Here is a 15,455-nt window from a genome sequence, read left to right on the forward strand (position 1 = left end):
ATTCCAGAGGGAAGACGGAGTGATGTCCCCACCTGCTCTGCGGCATGCCCTCCTCACAGCCTGCCTTGGCCCAGCACACCAGCCCTTTCACCGCCGCTCTCACATCCCGCTTCCGTCCCTCAGGAAGCTGTATCAGCGACTCTTCAGACACCTTGTCCTGAGAAGCGCTCTTCGGGTATGGCCAACCCCAGAGGCCCTTTCCTGATGAGTAAATCTGCTTCTTGGCTCGTGTGTGGGCAAGGCAGGTGGCCTGTGGCTCAAAGAGGCTGGAATTGACCTTCTCCAACTCGACTCCATGGGCTTGTTTGCAAGGACACAGACACGCGCGGCCACTGACAATAGGTGTTCCGACATCATATACGGGGCATATTTTGCTCAGAAACATGCCCTGTTAGTTGTTGAAACCTTTTTTGCATTCCCTGAAACAAATGACACTGCTGTGTATTTTCTTTTGGGGGGCTGTAAATAAAAAACCTTTTATGTTGACAATGATAATATTATATTCGACAATCTATTTGCATTTCTTGATTCTGTGGATTTTATTGCTCAGTATAAATCCCCAGGCTGAGGCACATTAAGCTTCACTTTATCATAGGACTGAACAGCTACATGCGTGCAATGTCACCTGGGGGGATGAGTGTTTGCCCAGATGTGTGTGGGATAAATACGCAGAGAGAGGGAGAGATGCAGATGTCTCCACGTGTGTACACATTTGGCATGTGTACACGAAATCTTTGGATTATCTTTGGATTCCCAGTCAAAATGGATTTCCAAGACGGAGCCGATCTGAGCCCAAGCCTCTTCCATGTGCTGCATGTGGCGCCACCCCATCAGTCAGGTCCTCAGGAAGATGATCGTGCCTGCTTTGGCCCTGGCCATCAATCTTTGGCCCATGTGGAGGGCAGAAAACTGAACTGAGGACAGAGAAGTATCTCAGAGACTCACAGAGGAGTGGAGTTGCTCACTACCTTCCTGCAGGTGTTCTGAACACTTCTGAGCAGAGAAGCATCTTCTCCCAACAGGCAAGTCAGGAACTGCTGAGAAAAACCTTGCCACAAGCTTGAGCCAGGGTTAATACCAACCATCAGCTGTCCACTGAGCACTGACTATGCGCCAAGCATTGTGCTAAGCACACTGTCATTCAATCTTTACAGCAATCTGATATGAGGTAGGTGCTATAATTATCCACATTTTATAGATGGGGAAACTGAGATCTCAAGTTCCACAGCTGGCAATTTGCAGAGCAGACATCCAACCCTTTGCAGTGAGGCTCCAGCTGTTGCTATTCATGACAGGAGAAAATATGCTAAGTATGGCTTCAGAAACCATCACTCCAATGCCAGGCATAGAAATATAAAGAAAGTATGAGCAGTAGTGGACCACTGCTTATGTCTGTCTGGTTATGTTTGGTTAATGATGTCTGTCTGGTTGTCTGGCATAAGTTAATTTCCATATTGATTTTCCACTTTGAACAAGACTGTCTTCTTTTCTAGTGGAGTTTTCCAGGTGTCGGAAATGGGAACATATTGGCCAGGTTTACCTAAAATTCTCTGACTCTGTTAAAGGGTTTGGTTGTAACTTCACCCCAAATCCCGTGGAAAAGAACAGGGAGTCCTTCAGCGCCATTCAGAAGAGTACTCTTCTGGTTTTGGGCTTTGGGGTCACTAGATTGGTTACGTTAAGCAAATGAGTCCTCTAAATACCCAACTTTTAAAGGAAAAGTTCTGTGGCTTGAATTATTAATGTGCTTAATTAATTGTGTTTCAAGTCCATCTACCTTTTTTGAGTCTAAGGAAGATTCACTCAGTCAGAAGGATTAGATTGAGAGGGGATTAATAAATAATTTCCTCTTTCTCCCCCCTTTAACTGGCCTGGGATTCATCTGAATGACTGTTTTCAAATTGAACTTCTAAGTATGGCATTGGTGAGTGAAATTGCCCCTTTTATTTTCAAGGTAATTGAATTCCATTTTTCACTTAACATTTTCTTCTAGAAAAATCAAAATGTTTTTAGAGTTTAGTTTTTCAGTGAGTGATTTTGTAAGACAGGAATCTAGTATCATGAACGATGCTGGGCTGGTGATGACATTCAACACTGGTTGGTCAGACTCATCAGCAGCTGGACTCACCCCACCACCTGGCCTGGAAAGAATTTGATTTCATTGTGTTTGCACTTGAAACACCAAAGGAATGTCCGCACCTCATCCTTGGGTCAGGGCTTGGGGATAGGAGGGCTGAATTCTGGACAGGATTTTGTCACCCATGGAGCAGCTGAAGGGCAGTATTACTCAGAGGCAAAGTCTGGAACTATGTGCTAAAGGCCTAGATCAGTGTCTTGGAAAGTGTTGGACACACTTTCCCTCTCACGCTGGGCTCTTGAGTCTATCTTAGAGGATGCTGGTATAGGATTTTAAATAACATTGAATCACATTGCAACATAACGATTTTCTCTCCAACTCTTTTTCAAGCCTTCTGATGATCCCAAGGACAAAGTTCCAGTTTCATGTTTGTGTGTTTAACATTGCTCTAAGACCAAGTCTGAGTCTTACACTTTTAGAAGGTAACAGTTTCTGGTTTGAATTTAATAACTTTGTTTCATTTTTTATTGTTGTATTTTTGTGATAACTTTTGCTTGATGGCAGTTTCTAAAGCAGGGTAGAAAGTTTTGTTTTAAAACAAATGAGTTTGTTTTTCACTGTTAGGTACTTGATGGTGTTTGTGGATGTGGCAGAACACACCTGCAAGGCACATGAGCCCTGAAGTATGGGATACACTGGTTTACATGGCCCAATAGGGAATAAAAGGAGGTTGGCTTCTCCTAAACCATAGACGTTTGCCCTTTACTGAAGGATGTGTTCCAACTGGAGGGAGCACAACACAGAGATCAGATCTGATTTCCAGTCTTCCCTTTACTCCCACTAGCCGTGAGTCTCAGCCTTCAAGAACCTTGGTTTTCCCATCTGTAGAGTGGGTATCATGAGAGTTGGAGAACAGCAAGTGGGCTTTGTTTCCTAAGACAGAATGGGCAATGCAGGTGGCATTCACCTGGGAGGTGGGTGCTGACCCTTCGGCTGAACCTTCAGAAGTGCGGTTTCCCTACTTCCAGGGTAGTTTAGTTCTGTTTCCTTGTTGCCTGTGTTCTGAGTATGTGGCTGGGTGGGAGGGAAGGTGGAAATGTAGTTTATATCCCATATAGTGTGGTGAGGAAGGGCTTCCCAGGAGGCGCTAGTGGTAAAGAACCCGCCTGCCTATGCAGGAGATGTAAGAGATGTGGGTTCAATCCCTGGGTCAGGAAGATCCCCTGGAGGAGGGCATGGCAACCCTCTCCAGTATTCTTGCCTGGAGAATCCCATGGACAGAGGAGCCTGGTGGGCTACAGTCCACAGGGTCGCACAGAGTCAGACACTACTGAAGCGACTTGGCACACAAGCCCAGTGTGGTGAGGAAATGTGCTCTTGAGGCCACAAAATCAAGCAGACCCATCTGGCCAAGACAGATCAGCAGCAGGAAGGTCAAACTTCTGTGCACAGGCGGGCTTTCCCCTTCCCAGGCTGCAAATCTTTGTCAACTGTAGGCAGGTTCTGAATGAAGCTTAATTGAAATTCATTCTTAATCAGGGCCATTACTTAACATCAACTCTACGTACTAAAGCTGTGTAATCATAATTAAGAGTTGGAATTAGGAAGCAGCACGGAAGGCGAGAGCCAGCTGCGGATGGGCACAGTGCCAGGGGGAACAGCGGCGGACTTAGGTGACTAGACTTTCCGCGTCGTCGAGGACCAAGGACTGCCCCGCCGCACAGCTCCAGGGGGCACCCTCCACGTGGTCGCACCACACAGAGGCCCTGATGCTCACCCCAACCCCAGAGGTCACCCCAGAGCTAGTGCCGCAGCAGAGGGTTGAACCCCACACTGCGCCTCTCCCAGCTGTGACCTCGTGTCCTTCATCTCAAGACCAGTTGCCTCTATTTACACTAAATAGACCCAGCACCATTTGCTGGTTCCTGTATTTGGGGCGAGTTGAGCTGGAGGCCCCCGCAGCTGGTCTGAGCAGGCAGCTGGCCTGGCGGTGGTCATGCGGAAGGGCCCGCTCGTCCCACAAAGTTTAGCAAACACCTTATCTCCTGCAGAGCAGGTGAGGTAATGTTTACGAAGGATCACGCTGTCCCCTCACACCAGGTGAGGATGCCAATGTGACCAGCCCAGGCCCAAGGTTGGACTCCCCTTAGCCACCCTGCTTCCGCGTTCTCCTCTCCTGTGCCCTCATTTGGGTGGAAGACTTCTCTGCTGTCCTTCCTGCCTGCAGGTCTTGGGAGAGCAAAACCTTCACTCTCCATTCCACTGACCTCCCCATCTCCATGTCCCAAGGCACAGTCACAGCCTCCTTGGGAGGCATTAGGGAGCTCATCTTAGACACGAGGAAACAGAAGCAAAGAAAATAAGGCATCTTGGCTACTGTTACAAAGCTGGGTGGCTGGGTTGGGGGCCCAGGATTCTGCATCTTAAAGTCCATTCTAAACTGCTCTATTTGTGATAAACATTCATTTAAAGATCCCTGATTTTTTATATGGATGAATGGATAAGTAGTTAGCTATATAGATACATGGAAAAAAGAGAGTTGGACAAGTGAATGTGCGCTCAGTCACTTCAGTCGTGTCCGACTCTTTGCGACCCCATGAACTGTAACCCACCAGGCTCCTCTGTCCATGGGATTCTCTGGGCAAGAATCCTGGAGTGGGTTGCCAGGCCCTCCTCCAGGGTATCTTCCTGACCCAGGAATCGAACCTGTGTCTCCTGCATTGCAGGAGGATTTTTTACCCACTGAGCCATCTGGGAAACCCAGACAAGTGAATAAATAGGCGGAAAGACAGAGAAAAGATCATGTAAGTGTAGACAGCTCCTGAAGGACGCATAAGAATCCATGGACAACAGTTGCCTCTGGAAAGGGAATGGGGAATCTGGGTGTCTTTCCTTTGCTTCCTCTGAAGCGCTGGACTGTTTCTCACACGCACAGGTCCATTTTTAAAAGTTCCTTTTCTGCTCCTGTGCCCTCTCCAGCCCGATGCATCCATCTGTGAGGCCAATTAGAAGCCGGCAGTCTAGAAAAATTGCAGGAGATTTCCAGGGGAACCCACAAAGTTTCCTGATCAGAAACCTACTCCTCCGGATGAATCAAATTCACTGGCTCTCTTGGATCTGTGGGCAGCTCAGGCTTTTATACCAAAAAGAACCAGAGTGGAATATGGGTGAAACTCAACCTTTGAAGTCCAGGAGTCCACATGGCTGCCCCGGTCACCCCTTCATCAGTGACCAGAGAGCCTGCTAGCAGAGGTAACAGCGGAGATGCCCACTTCACTGGTGTTTACAAATATGCCTGTAAACCCCCGACATGCCCAATCACTCAGAACTGCTTAAATGATTTGGGGTTCGGCCATACAATAGAATATCATATAATTATTAAGAATAAATAAGAAATTTGGTACTTTCCACATTCAGTGTTAAAACAATGGAACAAACACCTCTGTCTTCTTCAGTATGGGTTCATGGATCATAAACAGGTTCTTCAGCTAATTGGAACCTCAGCCAAGGCTGCCCTCCCCCCTATCCTGCAATTTGGAGTTCTCAGAAGGAAATGCAGAGAAAGAAGTCAAGATATGTCAGAGTTAATATTAACTATCTCTTGGTTTTGATCTTTTGAATAATTTGTATCATTTTTCATGTTTTTTTTTTCTCTTGCAATGTGCAAATACCCTTTTTTTAAATTATAAAAAAACATTTATAAAGAATAATCTCTTTGATAAAGAGCAATAGTAAAAATCCCTGCACAGGGAGACTGGAAGGAAATGAGATAAAACATCATTTATCTAAACAAATCTTTGGGTGGTTAGATCAAAATTTATTTTTTCTCCCTATTTTTATAGTTTTCTGAATTTTCTGCATTTGATATGTTTACTTTTATAATGGAACATTCATATTTAAGGTGACCTTGTTTTTTTTCTTTTCCTAATGAGTGGAGAGGAAAAGATAGGCTGTCAGAAAATTCTCTCCAAAGCCTATCCATGTGTCTCAGTTGCTATTTAATGAGATCCTCCAATGTGCACAGGGGAGGGGTTGATGATACAGAGGTGAAGGAGATATAAATCCTTTAATCAAATAGATGGCAGTCCAGTTGAGGAGATAAGACCCTTCCTGATACAAGATGCAAAGTAATTTCCTAGCAGTCAGGCTATCGGGAGTAATAATCATAATAACACAACAGAGTGGCAGAGGGGCTGGGAGCTTCAGCTTTAACGCCACCTCCTCTTTTGGGGAGGACCTCACTTTCATCTCTCAGTCACGTTGGGTCTGAACCTGACTTTCCTCTCCTACAGACATAACCTACCTCATGGGGTTGTTATGAAGACTAAATGAAGGCTACACAAGAAGGGCTGAACAAGGTACTTTGCAAACATCCCGTCCTCAGCACGACTCATCATCGCTTCGGCTCTGGTGTAGCCAGGTCTGCTATTTGAAAGTCAGGCTTTCATGAAGTGGCCGAGTTGGCATTTGAACTCACATTTATCTCATCTCAAAGCCAATGGTCTTATTCCAACTAGCCACTGCATTTCTCTTCTAAGCTCAATCTGAATTTCTTGTAAACTTCACCGTATGGTCTTGTCAGGAAGAAAAATCTGAATTTTCATGAGAACATCAAAGGAGAAATGAATCTGTTTGAAAGAACATCAGAGGAAGGTAGACTCCCCTCTTCGTGCTGTATCTTGCAGCTTCAACCACCATTTTGCAGTTCGTGTCTCTTGGTACCGGGTTCCTCTGAGGGTGACAGAGGATGCTGGTTTGCTCTGGCTGGAGGGAAGGGGTAAGGACGCAGGGGGTGGGGTGGTGGGATCTGGAAGTGCCTCAGGGACCTCGGCAATGAAAGCCAAGAGGTGTAGGGAGACTGCCCTCAAGCCAAGGTCAGAAGTCTGGAGGTTGAGCAAGAGGCATGAGGAAAATTAAAGTGCAGGGAAAATTCTGTCTATGGACTTTGATTCATTCCAAAACTGGTTAGCTTCTTGCTGTACTGTGCTGTGGTTAGTCAGTCAGTCATGTCCAACTCTTGCCTCCCCACGAACTGTAGCCCACCAGGCTCCTCTGTCCATGGGGATTCTCCAGGCAAGAAGACTGGAGTGGGTTGCCATGCCCTTCTCCAGGGGATTTTCCCAAACCAGGGATTGAACCCAGGTCTCCCGCATTGCAGGTGGATTCTTTATCATCTGAGCCACGAGGGAAGCCCAAAAATACTGGAGTGGGTAGCCTATCACTTCTCCAGGAGATCTTCCTGACCCAGGAATCAAAACGGGGTCTCCTGCATTGCAGGCAGATTCTTTACCAGCTAAGCTACCAGCGAAGCCAAGTTAGCTCCTTGGGAGAGGTTGAATACTGGTTGTTTCTCCCTGCCGCTCTGGTCAACTATCTTTTAAGAGAGTTATGTAAACCTAATTGTATCTCATCCCACCCCATTCTTTCTATCCTGTTCACCCACTCTGCCCCAGGTCTCTATGAATTAGTCTTCTCTAGAGTTTCATATAAATGGAATCATACAGCAAGAATTCGTTTGAACCTGGCTTTGTCTACTCAACATACTGTGGCTCTCCTCTGAGCATCTTCCCTGTTGGTGTGTGTGTCAGTAATTTGCTCTTTTTTTATTTATGAATGATACTCTTTCCAACTGGTTCATGGGAATTACCTCCATCTCTTCAGATAAGCCAGAGATGGCAGTCTCTGATGCCTCTGATACTTGGTAGGAGCCTGGGCACGTGGACAGCCCTCGAGAGTGGCCCAGTCTGTCTTCCCTGATCCGGGGCACAGGAGTGAGTACTCTGTGCCCACACGTGCCAGCTGCCCTGTGTCTCACAGCCTCGCCTCAGCTCCCACGGGCTGCGGGAGAGAGCCCCGAGGGTCCCGGCACATGTGCCTCCCTTTGGAATCGCTTCAACAATTCCCACAGCCGTGGCGAGACATTCTGGTTCAGCCACGGGGGTTAGGGGATGTGGCTGGGCGATCATGGGCAGATCCTTCCAAAACCGTGAACTTTAATTTCCTCCTTTGCCAGAGGCACTGGGACTTCCCTGGCTGGTCCAGTGGTTAAGACGTGTGCTCCCAGTGAAGGGGGTCTGGGTTCAATCCCTGGTCAGGAAACTTAACTCTCACATGCTGCAAAGTGCAGCATAAAAAAAGCAGCCAAACTAAAAGCAAAGAAAACTCCCCCAAACAAAAAACCAGAGGTGCTGCTGTCTACCTCCCAGGGCCACCACGTGGGCTCACGGGCGTGAATGTGCTGTTCATAGCACTGCACAGAGGCAGTTCACCTGCTCGTTTAACGTCGCCCCATCTCAGCTTAATAACTGCCTGCTTCAGCTGGGCTCCCTTCTCCCCCTGGATCTTCAGTTTCTTTACTAATCAGATGAGGGGTTGAGCTTGAGTTCTCTAAGCTGCCTTCTATCTTGAGCTTTCTTGGATTTGAAGGTGCTAAAATACTAGATTAAGGGCCTACCTCAATGTTCAATGTTGAAAAAGTGTGTTTTTTTTTTAAAGAGGACAACTGGCTTCCCTGAACATTCTCTTCCGGGGTAAAAGATTCAGCTCTACTTTGGGGAACAAACCAGTGTTTTTCACATCAATCATTAGGCTGAAATCTTTACCTATTTCCAAGCCCACCACAGAAGAGAATAGACCTTCCCGTGTTCAGCTGGATGGTGCTATGAAGCATGTTTTGGAGGATGTCTGACGGGGACAGACATGCCCCCAGCTTGCTGGGGCAGCAGGAGCAGCATTCGTTTTTGTGAGCCAGTATTTTCATTCCAACCAGCCCTACACAGGCCCTGTCATTCAGCAGAAGACTCCTGAGGGCCTACTATGTGTTAGAAGGTTTGTGTGCAGTCTCTGTCAACAGCCCTATAATAGAGGCATTAGACCACACGTTAAGGGGGAGAAATGGGGTCAGTGCAACACAGCCTGCAGTATCACTTTGGTTATTTACCATCTTGGGGCCAGAATACTAGGTCCCTTCCACTGTAATGGGCCCTGGGGTGGGCAAAGATAATCCAGATATATTTGAATTCTTTGTGACTAGGAAGATAAGGTAATGGCTTAATATTTACTGAAAAGAAAGTCGAGAATTTCAAGATGCCAGGTAAATTACCGCCTAGTTCAATGACCTCATTTTACTGATGGAGAAGAGGAGGTCCACAGAGGTGATGCAACTTGCCCAGGGTGGCACGGCTGGCTGGCTACGAGTGGAAACTTCTATTCAGCCCTCCCCATTTCCAGATTAGAGCTTTCACGGATGCAGCCTGCCCACGGCCAGAGTGGGGAGTGTTGCAGAAACAAGGAAATAGACAATTAGGAACAAAGTTTTTGCCAAGTCACCTGTCCCCAGTCTGCGGAGTTCAAAGTAAAGAGCAGAATTCTGGGAAGCAGTCAGCAGCGATGTTTTTAAAATAGCACAATGCCCTGTCCCTTCCCTGTGACGTCTGGCAGACTCAAGGGCAAATTTCAGAACAGCCATTTCTGAAAGACCCTCACTTCTGCGTTAAGATGCAAGTCCCGGATCGGGGGAGGTGCGCGAGGAGGGGACGTAGGTACACTTCAGCTGGTGCACCCTTCACACAGCAGAAACCAACTCAACATTGGAAAGGAAAGAATCCTTCAATTAAAGATAGATAATTAAAAGTAAACCCTAAAAACAGGCGAAAGTGTTCCCTAAAAGACTCAGGCACTTCAGAGTCACGATCCCCGTGTTTTCTCAGCTGCACCCCATGACATGTGGGAGCTTAGCTCACTAACCAGGGATGGAATCCATGCCCCCCCCCCCACATCAGAAGTGCAGGGTCTCAACCATGGACCACCAGGGAAGCCCCCAGAAATTCCCTTTTCACAAGAAAAGACTTCTTTTACTATTTGGCCGCATACAGGCTTTGTTTTGAAGAACCTTGGCTAGCTATAAAGTCATCTTTATCAATCCATCACAAGTTACTTTTTTCCATTTTATCTTATGCAAAGACAAAAACTTCAGATCAATATGAGATGATCAGTGAATTGACACTACTGATGACAGCTGCCCCTGCTGGCGCCCACCTCCTCCCGGGGCTGTGCTGGAGAAGCCCCTGACGGTCTTAGCTCACCAGATCCTCCTGCCAGCCCTTGAGGTCAGTACCCTTATGACCCCTGGTTCCCACGTGCAGGCACTGGTGTTCAGCAAGGCCATGGTGCTAGGAAGTGGTGGAGACAGGAAGTCTGAGCCCCTGGGCTCTGCTGGGAAGCACCCTCCGATAGTCTGGACTCCTTACTGAGGCCAGAAGAGCGAGCACCCAGGCATGTTGAATCTAGAACCCTGACTGCCTCTGAGGGCCCTAAGACACTGTGCCTCCTCCATCCCGGAGGCCTTTCTGGGATCTGGGGCGGCTGAGGAGCTGTAGAGGTGCTGTAAGACCCGAGAGGACCCCAGCCGCACCGGGAAGCCTGGACTGAGGCACACGGACTCCCCAGCCTTGAGCACGGTGACTGTTCTCCCCGCAGGATACAGAACTCTCACACTTGGGCAGATTGGGCCACATGACCCATGAGGGCAAGGGTGCAGAAGTTTGTGAACCAGGCAAACAACGGTGCCAAAAAGATTTCCCCATTTCACAGCTGTCTGAACTTGAGCAACACTTATCATTTCTGCAAGCCTTGGTGTTCCCACCTGTAAAATGGGACCAGTAAAACCTACCTCGGTGTTACTTCAGATGATTCAGTAAAACACTACCTGATGCCTGAAAAACAGTAGGTGCTTAATAATTGAGAGCTGCCATTCTTACTATTTGGCAGGTACAGCTCTAGAATCTCCCTTGGCCATGGACCTGAAATATTCTGACTCACGCAGAGTCTGGGTAAGACTGGGTCATAGCTGCACCCCTGATTGTCTCTTGTACTGGCCAAGGTCTGGAGCACCCTCTGGGGGTCAGCAACCACCCCCCTACATCACAAAGGCATGCCCCCGCCACGCAAAGATCTGGATGCACCCTGTGCCAGGACAGATGATCTGGAGAAGCTGACATGTGAATCAGGTCAAGGCAACAGTGAACCAAGAAAGCATGAAAGAGAAGATTGAGGAGACAAACGCAGAGGTGATTGTGGAGGCTACATTGAAATTGATGGGGAGCAGGATATAAAATTTAGCCATATTCATAATCGTTATTATCTCCTTCTGGCCAAGTGATTATCTGTTCTCTCAAAGGCCATGTGGGGGTACCATCACCATTATTCCCATTTTACAGATAGGGAGGTCAAGGTGAGTACAGAGCCACCCCAAGACATAGATCATTTCTCTTACACTCTGTTGCCATCTGGCTGGGCTCTGGGTATCCAGCTGGTGAGTGATGCCATGGGCTGGAGCAAAACCACCCTTCGGACCTCCCTTGCTCTTTGGGGTCTCTATGTCCCTGGCTGACTTTACCCAACCTCTTCAAACTGTGGTCCGGGCTCAGCAAACCTGCAGGGACCGGCCTCAAGGGGGCAGCAGGAGCCATGGAAACCTCGGACCAGATGCAAATACTAGGCTGTGCCTGCACAGCTAGGGTCACGCACACCAGGGGATGCTATTCAGGGGAGCCTGAGGACAGGGCTGGCAAGCCGAGACCCACGCTGCTGGGCTGGGAGCTGGAGGCAGGCTTTGAGAGAGGGGGAAGCAGAAGGGGGCTGACTTAGCATGCTTGGCCTCCTGCAGTGCCCACTCCTGACTAGTCAGGGGGTTAAATGTGGCATCCTCAGCCCGCAGCAGTGAGAGAGGCCAGTTCAGTCTGGGGAGGGGAGGGCCAGAGAGCAGGGTGTTTGGGACGCTTCAAGCTGGAGCCCATCAGGAAGGGCCTTCCCAAGCCCCCAGGGACCGTCCAGAGCCAGGGCGTTTCTCAGGACTGCACTTGGACCCCTCCGGCCTCTGCCTAAGCCACTTGCCACCACGGCATAGTTCCAGGGTCCCCTACGGGCCAGGTTCCTTAGGGACCTGAGTCAGAGTTCAACGGGCTCTTTTGGCCCGTTGTCCAGAGGATCTGTGTGTAGGCTCACATCTGACACCCCCTGCTCTGTGCTGGCAACGGGTAAACCTCATGGAAGGACCACAGAAAGGATGAATACAGCTATTTAATTGCTCACCCCTTGCCAGGCCCTAAGTGCTCTGGGATATCTTTCTAAGTATTTCCCCCTTCTCAGTATTCCTTTGTTCTTTATACAAGACGACCCACACAAGGTTCAGAGAGGTGAAGTGCCATGACCACGGGCACACAGCAGTCAGCGCCTGAGGCAGGATCAGAACTCAGGGCTGCCCGCTTCTAAATAACACGGAGACACTTAAGGTTTTTTTTTAAAAAACCTTTGATGATATAGGAGAGCTAAGCCTTTTGTTCTCTTCTTCACCCTGGCCTCTGCCAGAGATAGCTCATCCCCCTGATCAGACCAAAGGCCGTGTAGCTCTGGACTTGAGCCCTGTGCATTTTGGCAGGAAGGGAGTCAGGAGTGGGAGAAGGGTCTGAGTCTGGCAATCCATCTTCAGACTCCTCCAGCTTCCTGGAAGCAGGCCCTTCCAGCTCTGCTTCCCATTGCCCTCGGATTTTCCAATCTCAGTTTCTTTGTATGAAAAATAGTTCTCCTGCCTGTGGCCTCACAGGAAGTTTGCAAGGATTCCATGAGAAGGCGGCTCTGGGAACCCAAGTGTGCAGTACAACCAACAATCATTACTGAGGACAACTACTGCGTGCTGTCTCGGTCACTGTGGGTGAGCCTTTGACCACACTAACTCCATCCCATAGTCAAATAAGATTCAAATAGTCCATTTGAATGATCCCCGTGACAACCTCGTAAACGCTTGGCTAGCTCTGGTCAATCAGACGATCTCTGTCGTTGGTGTCTCCTCATGTTATTTTATCTCTTATCTATCCGTCTCTGTGTCGTCAAAATTCAAATTAGTTATTTAAATGACTAGAAGCCAGAAATTTCTTTCCAGGCCCCACGGCCCAGACCTGCTGAAGTATTTTCCTTCCTCAGGCTTTCCTAGATTTCGAAATGCCAAGGTTTCCCTGTGCTCTGGACAGTCCCCCTGCCAGCTGAGCGTCCTTCCTGCCAGTTCAACGCAGTGGAGCCCACAGGTCATCCACAAAGCATCAGCTTTCCCCCAGCCTGCATAAATAAGAAAGGGATAAGAGGCCACACTGGCATCTTTAGGTGTTCCAGATTGGGGGATCTCTTCTGCCTTTCTGTCAAAGGTGATGCTTAGCCAATAGGTTGATGAATTGGAAACAGGGAAAGGAAAGACAGAGACAGTTAATAACATTGCTTGCTCAGAAAGATGGCCCTCAGCCTGCCCCACCGCCCAACAGCAGACACCTCTCACCTTTGGGATCTTTCAGGTCTTCCTGCACCAGATGTCTTCTGCTTATGGTTCAAACTACAATGGCAGCTATGAGGGGTAACAGCTCTTTTGCTTTTTGGAGTTGGGCTGAGATCTCAAAATCTCCCAAATTGAGCAAATGCTTTATTCTCTCTGAGCCTCAGTTTCCACATCTGTGTGATGGGTATTTCTTAGTCTTTATTCCCCAATCTAGGATTAAGGGGAGGACTTGAGATAATTCATAACAGTAAGTGTTTGGTATTTAGTAGATGTGGACCCTGCCCACCCCGCCCCCAGGCCCCGCCCCAGCCAATTCTCCAAGCTTTCTAGAAGATTGTTGCTTTGTAGTCAACAAATTTCTGACTCCTCAATTTCCCAGGTGGCGCTAGTGGTCTAGAGCCCACCTATCATGCAGGAGATGTGAGAGATGTGGGTTCAATCCGCAGGTCGGGAAGGTCCCCTGGAGGACGGTGCGGCAACCCACTGCAGTATTCTCGCCTGGAGCGTCTCGTGGACAGAGGAGCCTGGTGGGTTACGGACGGTCCAGAGGCTCTCAAAGAGCCGGACACGACTGAGCGACTTAGCACCAGCGCCAAGTAAGGGTGCAGACACCGCTTTTTCTCTTTGACTAGAAATCGCACGTCTGGGTCTCTAACCATGGGAACCAAAACCCTTCAGCTTACACGGTCATGATGATTACCGCTACATGGGTTGAACTGATGAGAGAAAACCAGAAAACTCTACAAAGCTAATATTCATCAACAGGGGAAAGGCCCAATAAACTATGGTACATCTGCAGTGTTGAATTAAATGTCTATGACAGTAATTTTTTTTCCTTTTATTCATCTGGAGAGATGGCTATGATGCATTCAGTGAAAAAGTTAGGCAGGGAAATATGTATAGTATGATTTTTTTTTAAACATCTTTTTTTTCCTACTCCTGTAGGTGATATGAGTGAAAGTTGCTCAGTCATGAGCGACCCCATGAGCGAAGCCCAAACTGAAAACCTAACTGTAAAGAGTGAATGAGACATGTACTTCCCTGGTGGTTCAGACGGTAAAAGCGTCTGCCTACAATGCAGAAGACCTGGGTTCGATCCTTGGGTTGGGAAGATCCCCTGGGGAAGGAAATGGTAACCCGCTCCAGTACTCTTGCCTGGAAAATCCCATGGAGGGAGGAGCATGATAGGCTATAGTCCATGGGGTCACAAAGAGTCGGACACGACTGAGTGACTTCCCTTCACTTTTTACAGGTGATAAATAAACATATTCTAGGAACCTAACAAGAGACGTGGCACTTCCTTGGTGAGTCAGTGGTACAGAATTCAACTGCCAACGCAGAAGATGCAGGTTTGATGCCTGGGTTGGGAAAATCCTCTAGAGAAGGAAATGGCAACCCACTCCAGTACTCTTGCTTGAGAAATTCCATGACAGAGAAGCCTGGCGGGCTACAGTCCATGGGGTCACAAAAAAGCCGCCCAGGCCTTGGCTCATGCCCCTGGGCTGGCCCTGACTTAGTGACTAATCAATAACAAGCCGTTTGGAGTGATATACATCAGCTGTCAACACTGCAACTGGGGTACAGAAGGGAAACTAGAGGGGGAAAAAGATTTAAGAGTCTATTGAATTTACTTCTATTCATCTCTGAATTGTTTGCTCTTTTCTAAACACGTGTCATTTTTTTTGTAATGAAATAAAGTTGTTATAAGACACGTATTTACGTCCTCAGTGAATGAAATGAGTGTTGGAATGAGGTCTGGTAATCCTACCATTTCACTGTTTTGAAATGGGAAGTGTTTTCTTGTCTCTACCAATATGCAAATACCCCTAAGGGGGCTGATAAAGCCAGAGTTGTCACTGAGCACCAATCTGGGGCTTGTCAGCCTCAGGCCAAGATTAAAACAGGAGTGTGTGCGTGTGTGTGTGTGTGTGTGTGTGTGTGCCTGCTCCTGTGTGTGGGGGGAGGAGGGGAGAGGAGTATCATCTGTCAGTCACCTTCTGCATGTCCAGCAGTGTGCCATGTCTTCATACACAGACCCCACTTCATTGAGTCCAG

The 15,455-nt window shown here is 48.1% G+C and overlaps 1 long non-coding RNA gene across 2 annotated transcripts; it reads left to right on the forward strand.

The window, feature by feature from the left end:
• Positions 1-597: 597 nt before the first annotated feature.
• LOC136146569 (uncharacterized) lies at positions 598-15,078 on the forward strand. Of its 2 annotated transcripts, none has more exons than XR_010659019.1 (3): positions 598-10,185; positions 10,847-13,996; positions 14,346-15,078. It is a non-coding gene; the product is annotated as an uncharacterized lncRNA (long non-coding RNA). The 2 variants fall into 2 exon arrangements; XR_010659018.1 differs by having other exon boundaries at positions 598-6,730; positions 7,236-10,185; positions 10,847-15,078.
• Positions 15,079-15,455: the final 377 nt, after the last annotated feature.

Source organism: Muntiacus reevesi, chromosome 14 (assembly GCF_963930625.1).
Source record: "Muntiacus reevesi chromosome 14, mMunRee1.1, whole genome shotgun sequence".
In the NCBI taxonomy this organism is placed as follows: domain Eukaryota; kingdom Metazoa; phylum Chordata; class Mammalia; order Artiodactyla; family Cervidae; genus Muntiacus; species Muntiacus reevesi.